Source organism: Pelobates fuscus, chromosome 4, assembly GCF_036172605.1.
Source record: "Pelobates fuscus isolate aPelFus1 chromosome 4, aPelFus1.pri, whole genome shotgun sequence".
Classification (NCBI taxonomy): Eukaryota; Metazoa; Chordata; class Amphibia; order Anura; family Pelobatidae; genus Pelobates; species Pelobates fuscus.
The window spans coordinates 138,961,238-138,979,026 of NC_086320.1; the positions used below are offsets into that span (position 1 = coordinate 138,961,238).

Genomic DNA, 17,789 nt, shown 5'->3' on the forward strand with positions numbered 1-17,789 from the left:
TCCATATTACCTTGGTAGCTTATTTGTCTTTTTATCTCATTGATGTCAGGAATTTCAGGTTTTTTTTTCCCCCATATCTAGCTAGATACATGCCATTTTGACCACTGCCTGGGACTTTAGTATGAAGTTGATCGGGTCACAGACAGTCTCGTTTAAGTTTCTGCGAAAAGGACTTTGTGACATTTTTGACATCTCACGATTTGCTGCTGCTGATAGACAGGAGTATTTGGCAATGTTGCCAGTTCTAACCTCCTGCAGAATCAGCCCTGAGATAGCTCTAAGTTTAAAACATGGATATAGAGAAATACATGACCATGTTACAACATCCCATCAATATCAATATTTTGTTTTGTTTTGCCTCTAATGAGGCATTAAAAATGTAAGCATATTTTATGTCAGTTTAACCATACTTACTTTTTTACTTTTTTGGGGGGTTGGATAAAAATGCATACAAACCTGTTAATATAGATTTCTTCTTTGGTATATAATAACCAAGAGCTGCTTCAATAACTGGATTTCTTCTATGTCACCAAATTAATTAATTTAACAAGAATATTTGTTTTATCATTTGTGAAATGGTGATGACTGTAACCCATGCTATACAAACGGTTGGCCAGCTGCATAGAGAATGTGGCTCCTGATACATAGACACCAAATCAACTTGACATGAGAAAGAACGATTGTGAATCAAATAATGGTTATTAAGAATAAATAATGTATCATACATTTTAGATGAGGTGCTTTAAAAAAAAAAATTTGTTTAAACCACTTAAAATGTTTGCCATACTTATATCAGAAAATAATTGGGTTTAAATCAAATACATTATGATTTACAGTTGTAACTGTCTTTTCCATTTATCAAAGAGAAAATAATGTAACATTGCCAAAGCCCAAATGACCCAACAACGGGAGAATATTGCCAAATAATCTTTATAATACAATAATAAGCAGTTTCCAGCTATCACACCACAAATTCATTTTCCAAGAGCAAAATGCATTTGAATATTATTGACTCAACAGTAATTTATTGTGACATTTATTTTGCTTCTTGTCATAAATATTGGACCATAAGTGGTTTTTTAGTTAAATGGCATCTTCTAGATATCTACGCATATGGGGAATTTCTTCCAAAAATGTGTCAAATCCAGCTCTATTAATGATTACAATATGGATTAGATGAACAGAACAGATAATACATGTACAGAGATTAAATTTTTATATATATATATATATAGTCTTGAAAGGACCTTTTTTATTCTCTGTGTGTAGGCGATGTACGCTAGATAGGAAAACGTGTGTGTGTATGTGTATGTGTGTGTGTGTGTGTGTATATATATATATATATATACAGGTAATATGGTACTCTGGCCGCACTGCAACAAGTCAGGTGATCACATTTGCAGTACTCCTATGGCGTACCTTCCTGTTGTTTGGGAAGTGAAAAAGATAGCAATCATCTTTCATTACATGAACTCCTACTGTTCTAAGTTTTATCAGTCAAAAGCACTTAACATTGAACAAATGTCACAAGATTGCTGGATAAGAATAGGATGTGAGTGTACACAGGATACAAGAATATTTATTTCCTTTGTGTTGTCTATCCAAAAACATATATAGAATGACATCAGTTACCTCTATCTGATGGAATGGATGGTAAATAAACAGTATTATAGAATCTTCATTGTTATATAGGTTTACGTTCTGTACATGATAGGTTGCAGTTCATTTGTAGGGAAATTCATAAACTTAATGTGTTTTTTGAAATGGATCTAACAATCTTTAGAAGTGCATTACTACAAACTGTACAACTGACGTTAGGCTAAAGTACCAACATGAAAAAATGGATTGATTTGGGAATTTATCCAATTCTTTTGTAAGTCATCAATAATTCACAGTTTATTGAATAATCCCTTTAGTCTGAGCGATACGATTTACACCCGAGAAGCCATCATTTTACAAAAACATTTTCTATAAATATTAATTGTATTAAGAGATGCCTGGAACAAACTTTCTACAGCTTTCTGTAGGCACCACTGGAGTAGAAGTCAATATTAAACTACTGACATGATAGACAGAATGTGAATATTGGTAAATAATTTAGGTGGAGCACTGGTGGCTCATCATTAGCACCATGTTTAATGCAAGGCAAAATAACTTTTATAGCAGCTAGTTACTTTAACTAAACTGACCTCAGTGTTACTCTTCAGAGGGGACATGGAGGAAAGAGCTACCTCATCCGCTATATTTATGTTAAATTGTGCAGAGTACTACAGATATGTGAGCATTTTTTTTGTATTTTGTCTGTGTATCTGTCTGTCTATAGAAAACGTTCATTCACTTTTTGCAAATTATTTTTAACATTCACTCAAATGTTGTGTTCTAATCGTTGGTGTTACCAGAACATGAGGAATGTTTTTGTTTATTTTTGGAACAAGTTTTTGCCAAATGCAGTGTTGTGTTCTAGGCTAGATTATATAATCTAGTTGGGACCATATACTGTACAAAAACCAAGATACTTATAAATATACGTTTAGTAAACATATTTATGTACATTCAAATTATGAAATTATACATCCCAAATTATCTAAAATAAATGTCAGACTTTGTTTTTCCTTTATAAAATAAGGAATACATCTTATTGCTTTTCTTTTTAACATCCATAGCAAGACGCAATAACTCTGTTCATTTATGCCATGTTCAATATTTCCCTTTTGCCAATTAAACTGCATAAATTGTGTTTTTTGTTAGTCATGGTATTTGAAAGAGCATTTAATACAGATGGAGAGATTCGCAGGGAAAGAAAAGCAATGTTTTTATTCTTGTTTTTTTTCTTTCTTTTTTTTTTTTTTATATTTGCATATGCTTGTCAAATCTGCCCCTGCCATTCTTAATGCCATTATTGAGGAAAACAGACTGACCTTTTCCCAAGTTTTCTGTATTGGATAGATCTAACATGTATTTGTTATTTTATTTGTGTAACCCTTTGAGCACTATAGAGACTTCATAACACATTGTCTTCCCCTGAGTCCGTATATTGGTATATTTATTTAATTCATTTGTGTGACAGTCTGTTACTTTTATGAGTTTGGATGTACCACCTTAATGCACATGTAGAATATTACTGTAGTCTACACATTTATTGGCACAGACTTTTCCATCTCATCAGAGTTCCCGGTTTTCTTTCTTTTGATTTATTTTGTATTGTTCTTTTTAATTATTTTGTATTCTGTTTTAGCAGTATTTTTTAAATAAAAACATATATTAAAAATAGTCACAATAGTATTATGTGTACATTTCCCTGTGTCCATCATGCAGGCCCATGGAACATTTACATTTTTTTTTCTATAGATAAATGAATAGAAATAATAGAATAAAAATCACTTGGCCTTTTGATACTGATAGAGTTCAGAGAGATGGTAAAATTGGCTTTCAGCATGCAACATGAATGCTAGTAACAATTTGAGGAGATCTTATGCTTGCCTTTTTGCTGTCATCGTCATATTATAGTATCTGTGCTTAAGGCTACTATAGTTAGGCTACATTAAATCCCATTGTCAGTCAAGCTAGCCAATGTTCATGATGCGTACAAGCTGGAGCTGACAATTGTGATCTTTCCCTCAAACAACTTCACTCTCTGTTCCTATCTTGTCACAAAATAAATGCAGTAATATTGTACATATGTCTGATGTTCTGCAGAATCATTTTTTCTTGTTTTATCTTTTAAGAAAGGATAAAAAAAATGATACAAAGAAAACCATTCTAAATGGACTTTTGCACGTATGTTGTGTTTATGCAAATGCACCACTGTCATTTTTTTTATCGTTCTGTCGCTTGCCGCTTAAAAGTAGAATTTCTGATTAAACACTAATCACAATAAACGTAGAAACACTAGTTTAGGTAATTGAGTTTGTATGCATAAAATCTTCTAGATTATAACTACTTATTTTACCCTATGTCACAAATTGGCCCACCCCTTGTCATCAATGTATTTAATACTGAAATGTTCATATCCAGAAAACCACAATTTAGTAGCAAATCTGTCTATTCTGGAGTTGTTGCTTTTTTTCAGAGATTGTTTTTGGATATATATTCCACCAATGTGCTAACCTAATATAAGCAAGTGAATATGAGAAAATCAACTCTGTTTATCGTTACAAATACATACAGCTATTACGTCTATGAGTTACCGGTATATAAGTTTTTAATATAGAGCAGGGGTATGCAACCATCAGCACTCCAGATGTTGCGGACTACATCTCCCTTGATGCTTAACCAACGTTTCGGCTGTAAGAGCATTATGGGAGATGTAATCCACATCTAGAGTGCCGAAGGTGGCCTACCCCTGGTATAGAGGAATAATTTATCTATATTTTAGTTATCTAGAAGTCTCATAAATTGAATGTGGGAAAGTAATGCACCTGGAGTATTTACCACCTCTGTACATTGACTTCATATGTCATCAGAAAGCTATGTAATATTGGCATGCACTGTTTAAAAATTATGTCACTGTAGAAAATAAAACTATATATAACAGTGTGACCTTGAGTCTGATTGGGTTCTCTCTCTCTGTCTGTATTCAGACCCCTTCATTTTTTTTCACTTTCTATGTTTCTTACATTATTTTATTTTATTCATGTCACTCACAAGCAAAAATAGATTTTTGAAAACTGAGCAAATTTGTGAATAAAAAGATATATCACATTGACATGAGTATTCAGACCCTTTGCAATGGCACTTGAAATCTAGCTCAGATGAATCCCATGTATCTAGTTATTCTTTGAGATGTTTTCTAACCTTTGATTGGAGCCCACCTGTGTCAAATTCAATTGACTGGACATATTCGAAAAGGCAACCACCTATAAATGTATAGAACACATCTATAAAATGTTTCACAGCTGTACATGTTTATATGAGCAACAACAAGCTATGATATCTAGGTAACAGCCTGCAGAGCTCAGAGACAGAGTTGTATCGAGGCAAAGATCTGGAGAAGGCTCTATAAAAATGTTTGCTTTATTGAAGGTTGCCAAGAGCACAGTGGCCTCCATAATTCTTAAATAGAAAAACAGTTGGGGAGAAGTGCCTTGGTAAGAGAGGTGACCAAGAACACTCTGAGTGGGCTCCAAAGATCATGTTATGAGATGGGAATATTTGTGTAAAGATAAGCAGCAGTGCAACACTTCACTAATTTGGTATTTATGGCAGAATGTCCAGACAGAAGCTTCTCCTCACTGCAAGACACATGAAAGCCCACTTGAACTTAGCAAAAAGAGATAAAGGACTGTGAGACAGAAGATTCTATAGTCTGATAAAACAAAGATTGAACTGCTTGGCCTCAATTCAAAGTGTCATGTTTAGAGGAAACCAGTCCCTTCTCAATACCACCCCAACAGTGAAGCATGGTGCTGGTAGCATTATGCTTTGCGGGTGTTTTTCAGTGGTAGGCACTGGGAAACTAGTAAGGGTTGATAGAAATCTGTCTGTAGAAAAATACAAAGATATCGTCAAAGAAAACCATGTCCAGAGCACTCAGGGTATCAGACTGGCCTGAAGGTTCACCTACCAGGACAATGACCAAAGCATAAAGCAAAGACAACTTAAAAGTGGCTTAGGGGCAACTATGTGATGTTCTTGAGTGGTCCAGCCAGAGATTGGACTTGAACCCAATCTCTGGAGAGACCTGAAAATGGCTTTCCACTGACAATCCCTATTCAAACTGATAGAGCTTGAGATGGTCTACAGAGATGAATGGCAGAAACTATCCAAATGCAAGTCTGCAAAGCTTGTTGCATCAGACCCAAATACACTTTATGCTATTAATACTGTCAAAGGTGTTCAACTGAGTATTGAGGTTTGTGTCTGAATAAGCATGTCAATGGGATATTTCAGGTTTTTCTGTTTGATATATTTGCAGTGGTGTCAAAAATCACATTTCTGTTTTATTGTTTTTGGTTATTGAGTGTAGATTAATGTGAAAATAAAAATAACATAAAAAAATGGAGCATAGGGCTGCAACATGAAAATGTGAGAAAAAAAACTTGAAGGGGTCAGAAGCTTTCTGAATGGACTGTATATATATTTTATTATAAACCATGATATATCATGATGATATCACTTAGTATAAACTTAAATTGACTTATTATTTATAAATTATGTATAAACCCTAATCATGAAGTAAATGTGAGCATCCATGGAACACTAGTTTTAACACATTGTAAACATAAATGTGTGTGTGTGTGTGTGTGTGTATATATATAATTTCAAGCAATTTAAGAACTGTTATGCTATCATGTATTGCATAATAGTGGTGTGTTTCAGAAGGAATAGATCACTCTAACCACCTGGGCAGCTTTTCAGATGTACCAAATGTATATATGTATACAATAGTTTTTCTCTATAAAATCGCTGTACCTGTAATATCCCTTTAAAATCAAAGTTCATTATATGATACTGTCATTGCCAAGTAGTTTTGTCCCTCTTTAATGCTGGCTTTGATTGTGAATTAACTATGTGAGCTACTCTTCAATTGCTGAACTCCTGCATAACCACAACACAAATGTATCTTTAATATACAGGTGTGAGAGCAGGTGCTAACTATGAGTTTGTTCTAATGATTTACTTGAATTACTTTCATTGACAGCATTTTATTGGTAGAACCTTTGGTACAGAGAGAGATTTGGGGCATGAAGGGGAGGAGGAGGATTTAACATCATTTATCTCATATATTTAATAATCCAAATAATGTTATTTACAATCCCTAGAATGCCTAAGGGTCTGCCGCCTAATGCGTTATAAAGGATTGCAGGCATTGTAGCATTAAATGAGTTAATAAGCATAAATAGTGAAATGGCATTCTCTGTGGGTATAATAAACTAAGGTCCAATTCTGTACTAGGTAAATTGCAGAAAACTGTTTTGTAAACAGGCTACGTAGCCCTTTTTGCTCTTAATGATTGTTTGCCTAGGAGGGTTACATTTTAAAACACTGCATCTCTTTACAAAAGTGAAGAAAGTACCATGAAAAAAAAAAAAATCTAGTTGAATGTAATGATTTTCTTGGGGACATAATTAAAAAAAAAAAAAAATCAAACTGAAATATATTGCGGATAGTCTTTGCTTCTGTTGACTGGAAATGCTTTGGGAAAGTGAGGCATGCAGTGCAGATGATAATGCTGTCATGTTTGATTTGAACTGTATTTTCTCTGTTGTTTGAAGCTCAGATTGGATGCAGTGCCTGCCTGACCCATTTTAACAGCCCATTATAATAATTTCACTGCCGCATGGCCACCGAGTTAATGTACTTACAAATGACAGAGAAAGTGTGTTACACGACCTTAGGGTTTTTAAAAATGAAATGACGTAGGAGATTATATATCAAAGATTTGTAAAAGAATGTCTTTTTACTGTGCCTTTTTTTACTTATGTTGCTCATGGAGGAATATGATTTCTTTTTAGTTTATTTGTTAGGTTTTAAGTAAATTAAATATAATCACATTTATCGATTGCTAAAGCCGAAATCCATCCCTTGCAGAAGGAAACAGTGAATTGCGGAGATATTGGAGTCTCACATGGTTTGCCTTATTCTTTGCACTGCTGGTGGTAAATTTTAAATTAATTTCAGTACTCATTTCAGTATTTGTTTTTAAACTGTATTTTGTACACAAATCCCCAATGCCTTCTTATATTAAAAGAAAACTTGAATATTTTTATTATTGAAAAAGAAAACACGTAATATAGTCAAGATTTTGGTTGAGCATAGGTTAATAATACCTACTTAAATTCCCCTTTCCAATATATCTCCTACATCACCCTTTTCCACCAGAGCTGCCATCTTTGAGTCTGATCAAAGTCCAATTGCAATTTGAACAGTTCACACCCGATAAGAGCACTGTTTCAATATCCCTGGTGCTTGTGCATGATATTAGAATTTGTGAACACACAGTAGCACTTGTATTAACCTGCATGGTCTATGATTGTATAAACAGAGCATCTAACCAAAACTTAAAAGATAGTACCTTACATGGAGAGAGATCCAGGAGATGCAGTGGGGAGATGTACTTACGCATTACGTAATAATTGATGTAAAAGCTAAATTGCACACACTCTGTTATTTTAAATATTTTAAAAAAAGTGATGAAAGAATTTTCCTGTTTCTTATGTATGAGCAATTGGTATGTTTTGTATCTATGAGCCTATCACAGAGTTTCGTAGCAATTAAAATGACAGTGATATAGTTCAAACTACAGATAATTGGTTTAGAAACGGATTTGTGTGAATAAAATATATATTTGCTTGTTACAAATGACTGCTGTATCATAGCAAGATGTATGTCTGTACCTCTAGCTTTACCCCATGAAAATCAAGTGTTCCAGTGTTTGCGTGAATGCTGTATAAAATCAATGCATGTATCTTTTTTTAGGATAAACACTTACAGTCTGGGTTCCATGCATTTCCCCTTCTTTTTCTAGAAGCCATGAAACATGCTAGATTAAGCATATTGTGTTGTTCCACAACAATAAACCTGTAGCATTGTGGTTTTACCCACTTAGTGATGGCTAAAATGTTGTTTCTTTTTCAATGTATTTTGGCCATTTAAAGACATCCTAAGCTGTGATTGGATATATATTGAGACTGGCATATACTGACCTATTGCTGGATGTTCAGCAGTACAGATCTTATTGACTGCTGTGATCTGAGATTATTTACAGCCAAGACATGAAATCACATATAATTAGGCTTAGAATGGCACATAAGTTAGAAAGAGATTTGTATTTTTGTTTAGATTGTATGGTAGAAACTAGTGATGAAATACCCATGTGAAATCACTCAAACTACCCCATGCAAAATAGCCCAGTCTCTCCTCTTTAACAAATAGTATGCACCATGAGGACGATTTTCAGTTGGGGGTTCAATTCAGTCCTTAATATGAGATGGGCATTGTTGGATAATTTTGCTAAAATTGCAGGCCGAATTAGAAAGTGGCCACCAAACTATAAATAAAGTATTGAAATACTCAGTGGAAGTAGAGAAACCTGTTTTTCAGGTTAAGTCACATCAGGATTACAATTTTCACGGTGAAAATTACAATTACATTTGTGTTTGAAAACTTTACCCATGATAAAATGTAAGTGGAAGTTTAGAGAGAGATTAGTGATAAATCTCACATAAAATAGTGAGACGGCCCTTAGGTAAATGGGTGTCTATTTTCTACAAATGTAAGCTGTTCAAGGGATTCAAATCTAAATTTTTGCTCAAGTTCATCTGGCTGCACTATAATTTCCTCTTTGTTCTCTATGACCAATACCTGATACCAATAAAATTGTTTGGAATCATAGACATTTTATTTATTCCTCATTCAGGGTAAATACATTAATGTTTTTTGAAGTATTTTTTATTTATTCATTTTTTTAGGTAAATTGCAGACCTTGGATAAACCTTCAGACTCTAGCCCTAAAACACATTTACGTTTTGGCCATTTAAAATGTTGGAAAAAAATACTTTATAATGAATTCCTTTTTATGGACTGGGCGAGTGTCTAGTACATGTTTATTAATTGAGCCAGAGGCACAAGGGATCGTTAAGATGTAAAACTTTCACAGTTTAGTTAACCAAGAATAAAAATGTTTGGACTCTATTAATAATAGAAATTTGGCTTGTATAAACTGCAATGATATAATAATAAAAATTGAGATTGGATCTGATGGTAATCCTGTTAGTCAAATGTCCTCTGTTCCCTGAAACATCAATGTAGCATGCTATATAGCACATAATTGGACAAGCACAAGGGTTGTTTCCCCCTTTTGTTATGGTGATTTTTTTAAAAATAGATTATGCAGGGTTTTGCCATTTTGGGTGTGTGGTTTTCCAATTTCTATGGAAACCACACACCCTCAACCTAGGTCACATGTCACCCACTTCCAGTGCCAGCTATGCCCCCCAAAAGCTTATTAGTGCCATATTTGTGCCCAGCTTCCCAGTCCTGCCTCTGTCCACATACAGCTTCCCAGTCCCATCTTTGTCTCAAAATAGCTAATCAGTGCCATCTCTCTGTCCCAATATAGCTAATCGGTGCCATTTTAGTCTCAAAATATATTTGTCCCCATCTTATCAGTGCCACTTTTATGTCCAAATAGCCATTTTTGTGACCAAATCGCTGACCAGTGTCGTGGTTGTCTCAAAATTACTAATCAGTGACATTTATTTTTCAAAACCGCTTACCAGTGCCATCTTGTCGGCTGGTAGTATTTTTTTTCATGTGCCCTTATGTAGCCCCCTCCCCCCTTCCCTGTATATGTTCACCTTCCAGCTTTACCTTCCAGCCCAGCCAGCCTTCCAGGAGCTCTGAGGGCCTTCAGACAGGAGGCGGATCGTAACACAAAGGGTGGGACTTAGAGAGAGGGGCGAAGCCTACCACTGCAATGGGTCTCTACTCACAGAGCGCCTGGGCTCTGTGCACCCCGTGCACCCGCCCAGGATAGGCTATGTTTGTATGCATATAAATAGGAGTTTTATGTAGTGTGGGTGTGTTGTTGAACATAGGGGCTTAGGGTGATAGTGGGAGTATAGGAATGATAGTGGAAAGATAGAGGCCGAGGGACTGGCCCTGACTCCAGTATTTTGTTATTTTGTTTTCACTCTTGTCGTTTGTTCTTAGTACACTTCAGTTAAGTGTTCTTAAACCTTTCTTCTGAAATATTATTATTATTAGAATTTATAAAAAAGCCAACATATTCTGCAGTGCTTTACAATTATAGAAAGGGGATATTAGAAGTAAAGAAGGCCCTGTTCAAATGAACTTACAATAAATGAGTTGGTAAAACACATTTTTCCAGCCATTACTATTAATGTAAACCTTTTAACAAGCCCCCAATATCAGTGTTTCATATTAAGTTACATTAACTTGTTTCTGCTGCCCCCTAGGATACTTCAGAAGTAGCCCCACAAGGTTTGTGTCATATGTTAGGAAATGGGTGAATGAAAAAACTGGGTAAAAGGGCATAAGCAGCTGTTTAAGCACTCACAACGTAACAGCTCGTTTTCTTTGTCCATAGTCCTTCCAATCTGAGTTGATCCAATATAACAGAAGTTCATACTTCCCCTTTATTATACAACTCATTCTAGGTTTAGACAGTACTCATTGGCTAATAGTGTCAGATGAAGGCTCTCAATGAATACAATGAATACTGTTTAAATCTGGTATGAGTTTTATGATAATATAGGAGTACCACCCAACTGAAATAGTTGAGTTTGTTACAAACAATAGAGGCATGTTACTCTGTAATATAAACAGCACTATTTTATACTGCAGGGTTAAAACAAGGGAGACATGACATTCAGACCACTATATTGAGGCAATATTATTTATATTGATATTTTTATTTCATATACTCCTTGTTTCCATGTGCTTGTTTCCCTGTTTGTTCTTTAATATGCTGACCAGCCATAGTGTCATGCTATCTTTTTTTATTTATTGTTCGTCTTTGTACATAACATGATCTCCTACATATTCAAATATGCCAGCCATGCCTACACTCTGACTCTAATGTATACTTATTAATAAGGAAAAATAATCAGACATCTTTTCAAATTACTTAGGTGATGAATAATTGCAAATAAAAATCTAGTATGGTGGTAGATGCTCAGCATAATGGGAAATGGAATTCTTAAATATCTGGAAGTGCTTATATTGGCATCGTAGGTATAGTGAATGAGCAAGTCACGTATCCATGTACACAGTTACCATGTTTTGGATTATAAAAGGTGTTTGTCCATTCAATGCTATAAATTTGCTCCCTTCCATGAACTTTGACACTGGAGCTTCCATAAAAGGTCTGAATCACATACCCAACCTCTAACTATTAACCTCTAGCTAAAGAGAGATTCACTTCTTATGACAATTAATGATTGTAAGGTATATTTAAGCTGGTTTAAATGCGATCATTCTGAAATGCTTTAACCAGCTATTAACTGAAATATCATTGAAGCAGTACCACATTATTTGATTTCGAATGATCTTAAAATGGAATACAGCTGCAAGGTCAAGATCTCACTCTGTTTTTTAAGACTGTTTTTTTTAATATAAGTATTAGTAGGTAGTAAAGGTTTAGTAGTGCTATAAATTCTCTTCCCTGCCATTCAAACAGTAAAGGTAGAATTTGATGCAGGCTTCTAGTGACGGAATATAAATCACTCAAGATTAAATTACTAGATAATTTGGAAACTTAACAGTTTGCATTTTACACTTTCAATTGTTTTGCTGACTTGCACTTTTTATGTCCGTGCTAGAATTTATTAACAGTCTTGAAGACATCTATCACCTTTCTCCTTCTTAGTATCCAATGGGTACATTTTTACAGGAGCGAGAGTTGCAACACTGATGCCTGCATTAGGTACTCCAAAAAGATTGCTATATTTCCATTGACATGCAGTGCATTACCATAATTGGCTTTTCTACATGATAGGACAGAGGAAATAATAATGTCATTTTATTTACAGCCAAAGTGTCCTTTTATGAGACTTCTCCAAGTTTCTGCCATGCTGTGTAGGTCAAATGACATCTTTTGATCAGCCCTGTCCAAAGGCATCAAAGCTGAGTGGCATGTAATGGAGACCTAGTGACAAACCAAATCTAGAAAAGAAATAAGACTGCCAGTTTCCCATTAAACATCCTGCTAAACAGCACAGCTTCCCCGTGTCGGCTATGAAACCATTCTGACCACCTAAATAAGGAGAATGAAAGGAGGCTGAATTGGACATTAGTACTACAAATGACTGTGGTGATTGCCACAATTTCCCTCCTCCAAAATAAAAAGAGGAAAAAAAAAATAAAATCAGCAAGCAAGCCATGCGAGCTATAGTTAGACAGATCCTCTCCCATTTCATTTACGTTCTGCCACTTGCTGGTTTTCTGATCTGGTTTATTTAGGTTTGACATCAGCCAAATGGTGTAGCAGGATATCTGTGACAGGTATTCTTACAGATTTAACAAGTTGCAGGCCTTCTGAAAAGATAGATCTGCCACAAAAAGGTTTTTTTTTTCATTCTCTCTGCAATGGTCCGGCATTCAGCTCATAGTTATTGCATGTTCTCGACTTTTGTGTGTCTGTGTGTATGTGTGTGTAAATGATTTGTTATTGCAGGTTTGCAATGGGAATTTCACGTATATTGTATATGCAATTGAGCAAATTTGAGCTCTGTTCTCATGGCTGGTGGAAAAATAAGACTTTTTGTGCTTTAGCTACGTGCTGTGTGGCTTAAGAAACACACTTTATTGAGCTAACATTCTTATTCAACTGTGAAAGACACAAAGAGGATTGGAATGTGCAATGATCTATTGAGCATTAGATATGCAACTTAACTTATTTCGTTTTTTTGCAGTTGACTCTTCTGTTTTCTCTCTTATTCTTTTCCTTCGATTATTAGCTTCTTTTTTTTTTGCTATGTAACTCTTCTTTAGTATTTTGCCAGCTTTGAACTACAGTAAGTGTATTATTGTTTATTGACTAATTATGTGATACAATTAAAGCAATCTATTATCTAAAGGAAGCATTTGCAGAAAGTTGTAAACCTTAACACTTTTATAAGGTATTTTTTATAGTTTGTTTTATTTGGTCAGGGGTGATATATTAATCCATTCAAATATTATTCAAATGTATAAACTGGAAAAAAAACTGTGTTACAACACAACACTACAATACAGAAACTTTAAGGACATCTATATGAATGGAGTTTCTCATTTAAATATTAATGTTAAAAATAGTGTTTTTTTTCTTAATTAAACTTTGCACCATATGTAGCAATTATTTCATGTGGTCTTGTAGTTGGTTGTTGAATAATATTAATATTATCTCTCTCTCTCAAATATATATATATATGAGAGAGACAATTGTGTTGAAATCTTAAATTCTTGTTAAAAATTTAAAATTGAATAAAATTGATTAGATGTTTGCTCTCTCTCTCTCTCATATATATATATATATAGAGAGAGAGAGAGAGAGAGAGAGGGAGAACATCTAATTAATTTTATTCAATTTTATATATATATATATATAGAGAGAGAGAGCAAACATCAAATTAATTTTATTCAATTTTAAATTTCTAACAAAAATTTAAGATATCAACACAATTGTCACTAAAGAGTGATGTTCAGTTAAACCACTTCATTCCCAATTCTAATTTCATCCATTTAAAACAAATATAATTTCATTTTTGAGCCTGAAGTAAAAAAATATATAAAACTAAAAATAAAGGCTAAAATATACATGCATACTGAATTCATTTTCTGAGAGCCTAAGGCAAGTTAGCCTCCCAGTCTTTGTCAATTCGATCTCTGCTGCTCTCAGTATTACGGAAAACCCAACTTCCACCAAAGTGTCACATGTCTAGGTGAGCCGTGCTGTCCCCTATCTAAAGTGACAGCCATCTTTGAGTACCAGTTCCTTAAAAGACTTGTATGTCATCAGACACTGTAATAAAACATTATTTTGGAAATGCTGATTTTAAAAAAAAATTATTTTCAGTTTAATTTCTTTTGGGATTGCCTTTTTTTTCTCATAAAAATACTATACAACTTTGCCTTTAGGAAGAATGTACGAGATTTTAGAAAATATATAAATATAGATTGCTATAATTGTATGCAATGGCAAACCACCATACACATTTGCCTATTCTTGTTTTTTGTGTTCCTTAAAAGGGGAGTCATACATATAAAGTTATCATATATACTGAATTGAAAATTGCATGATGTAAAAAACCAAAGTAGTTGACTAAGAACATTTTTCCCAGATCAGATTTTTTACAATATTTACGATCTTGGTTTACTTTACAGTGATCAAATGGTATAAGACTTTAATACAAAAGAAGACAAACATACACTTTTTAAGTAAATACATCTATATTGATTGAACAAAGAATAGTAGAAATATATCAATTGATTTCATTTCATTTCAAATTTTGTTATATATATATATATATATTTAAAAGGCTAATACATTTTAAACAATAAGCATATATTTTAAACATAGCTGGTTTGAGGGTTCTTTTTTGTAAAAAAATTACATATTATTCTTTTAAGTACTATTTCATACAAAAAAAAACACGAAGGAATGGGAAAATATGAATTTGAAGGTTCTCTCTTGATACAACAAATATTCATATATTTCATTGTGTCTGCTTAAATTATTTCACAAAGCATTTAATGTTATCCAGAGAAGACAGCACATCTGTTTCATCAGAGCAGAAAGACAGTGCCATCCAGATTCCAATCAATCTACGTGGGCATCTTACTACAGCACTAGAACATACACTGCACTAACATTTCATATGGGAAGAGAAGTGGGGGGTTTTAGGGGACCAGAATGGGTTAATCCGTCCCTTTTTAGTATATCTTATTTTAGAATAAAAGTATGTTTACTTTTCTTTTTTGTTTTTGAAAGCATGAATACTTACAGAGAGACTTACATAGAGAGACAGATAGATATATAGATAGATATTTTGGTAGTGTTGAACATAGTCTTGAAGGCACCTATTTCTGCCATAGATTTCCCTCTAATCTAACCAAGTAATTAATGCATGTCCAATATCCTGAGGCTGAAATGTGTCTGCTGTTTAAAAATGATCACATACGCCTTAAAAATGTGGTCAGTCCAGTACATAATTACATAATGTTCTAGCGGTAAATAAATGATGCCTCCCAACAGTTCCAAATTTGGAGAGACGTTGGTGTCCTGTACCAAGTTTTTTACCTGGTGACCTGATCTGCCAACAGTTATTTTGTAATATAAAAATTAAAAAGCGAAATACTGAAGATATTCATTAATTTATTTATATACCACTAGAGGCAAAGACATTTACGAAGAACTTGGAAACTATTTGCTATAATTGTAACACTGGAGTAGTCCTTCTACAGCATGGTATTATATACAATGCTGGACTGAAATTCAAAATCTAGTATCTAAATCTGTAGATTTCAGATTTGATGTGCTAATGTTGCTTAAGGTCTTGCAGATGTTGTACATAAATAAAAAAATGATATATAATGAGTGCTCTACTTTAGTTGGTAACCCAGTGTCACATGCACCAATTCTAATAGGGTGCTAAGTGGGGAAAAAAGGTATTGTTACCACATCAAGACCATACACATACATAGCAAGAAACCCACAGCACAACATGTTGCACATAGCCTGTGTCAAAGCTAAAGTAAGACAGAGGCACATTTCTCTGGCGAGCAATAGAACTCCAACTTTCTAAAGCTGCCGTTTGTTGGTGGATGCACACTTATCCAACTGCTGAGTTGATGAATGCCACATTTGCGCCCAGGTGGATGCATGAATAGTCCTTCTAGATAGGGAAAATGAACCTATGCTAAACATGATGTAGCACTAATTACACTAGTTACAGTGATTATTGAAAGCACCACCATATGGTTGCTGAGATAGGTGAATTTAAGTAGCCTTATAAAATGTAAAAATGTATTTTTATGTGTGCGCTGTTCCTTAATCTGTGTTATGTATACATTTTGGTCACTATGGCAGCACCATTCCTGCAAAATGCATGTTCCGGGTGTGCCCTCAATTCCCTTTCACCATATCGTTGTTGGCATGGAAGTTTTATGCATACTTCTATGCGCTACCCAGATACATTCATAAATAGTTATATTGTATATTGTAAAATATAAGTGGCAAATGTACTAAAAGAAAAAAGATTGTGACAAATTTAAATACTCTCGACTGTCTAAAGTAAATGTCACTCGCAAGATACAAAGTGATTTAGCTGAAGACAAGTAGACACGTCATACCATATTCTATAATTCTAATATTCTGCTAAATTATTGGTCCCAATCATATTCACATATACGCAGAAGAAGTCACATACATAGGGTATCTTCATTGTAAAATAAAGACTATTTGAGCTTGATGTTTTGGACATCCTGATGACTGAACATCCAACTAGATATCCCACATCATATTTGAATATTTGTGTGAAGATGCTAGTAAAATGAAGTCTCCATTGCAAACACATTTGAAGTAACTGGACAGAGTCCTGTCTCTATCTTACAATCCCTCTTTTAATTGTGACTTGCCTTGTTTTAATCTTCAGTAAAATCTGAAACAATATTCATTTGATAGTAATTGGGAAGATTATACATTCAGGCTTCTTTAAGAACAGTAGATATTATATGGATACATGAAATAAAAAATTGATGTGCCTGAAATTTTAATCATAACAATTTGAGGTTTATTTGAATGCAAATATACCTCTTTTGTTTTTTTTCTTTTTAAAATATGTCCTTGCCTAATATAAACTTTTTACCCATGGGTCTAACTGCTAAATATATTTAATATGTACACTGATTTACCCAAGATAATAAAACACACCCCGCACAGACTTTGAGTTCGACAACAGGCATGTCCGCATGTCACACTCTTTGCTATCCTCTGTAAATGAGAGATTAAACAGCGTTTCATGCAGGTTTTGCTGTTGATAAACGCCACATTTGCCCAGTATATTTTGCAATGTGTACATGAAAGCCGTTGTGTTTGAGTAAATGAAGAGCGTAACTCTAAGTATAGCATTTATTTACACACGTTTATCAGTTAGAAGCCAGCACCCTATTATTGGGAACAGAGCCAAGAGTGTAGTAGTGTGGTAGTGTATTTCGATGCCACAACCACCTGTCCATTAATATCACATTTAACCTTAGGAATACTCAAGGACAGTTGCTAGCACAATTCATTGCAGATACTATGATGAAAAGGGGTATTATTAATGGCATTACTGTAAATAAACATG

At 34.1% G+C, this 17,789-nt stretch overlaps 1 protein-coding gene across 1 annotated transcript in view; it reads left to right on the plus strand.

The window, feature by feature from the left end:
• The window catches only part of TSHZ1 (teashirt zinc finger homeobox 1), a 68,983-nt gene that overhangs the window by 45,834 nt on the left and 5,360 nt on the right, over positions 1-17,789 (plus strand). The gene's annotated exons all lie outside the window — the stretch shown is intronic.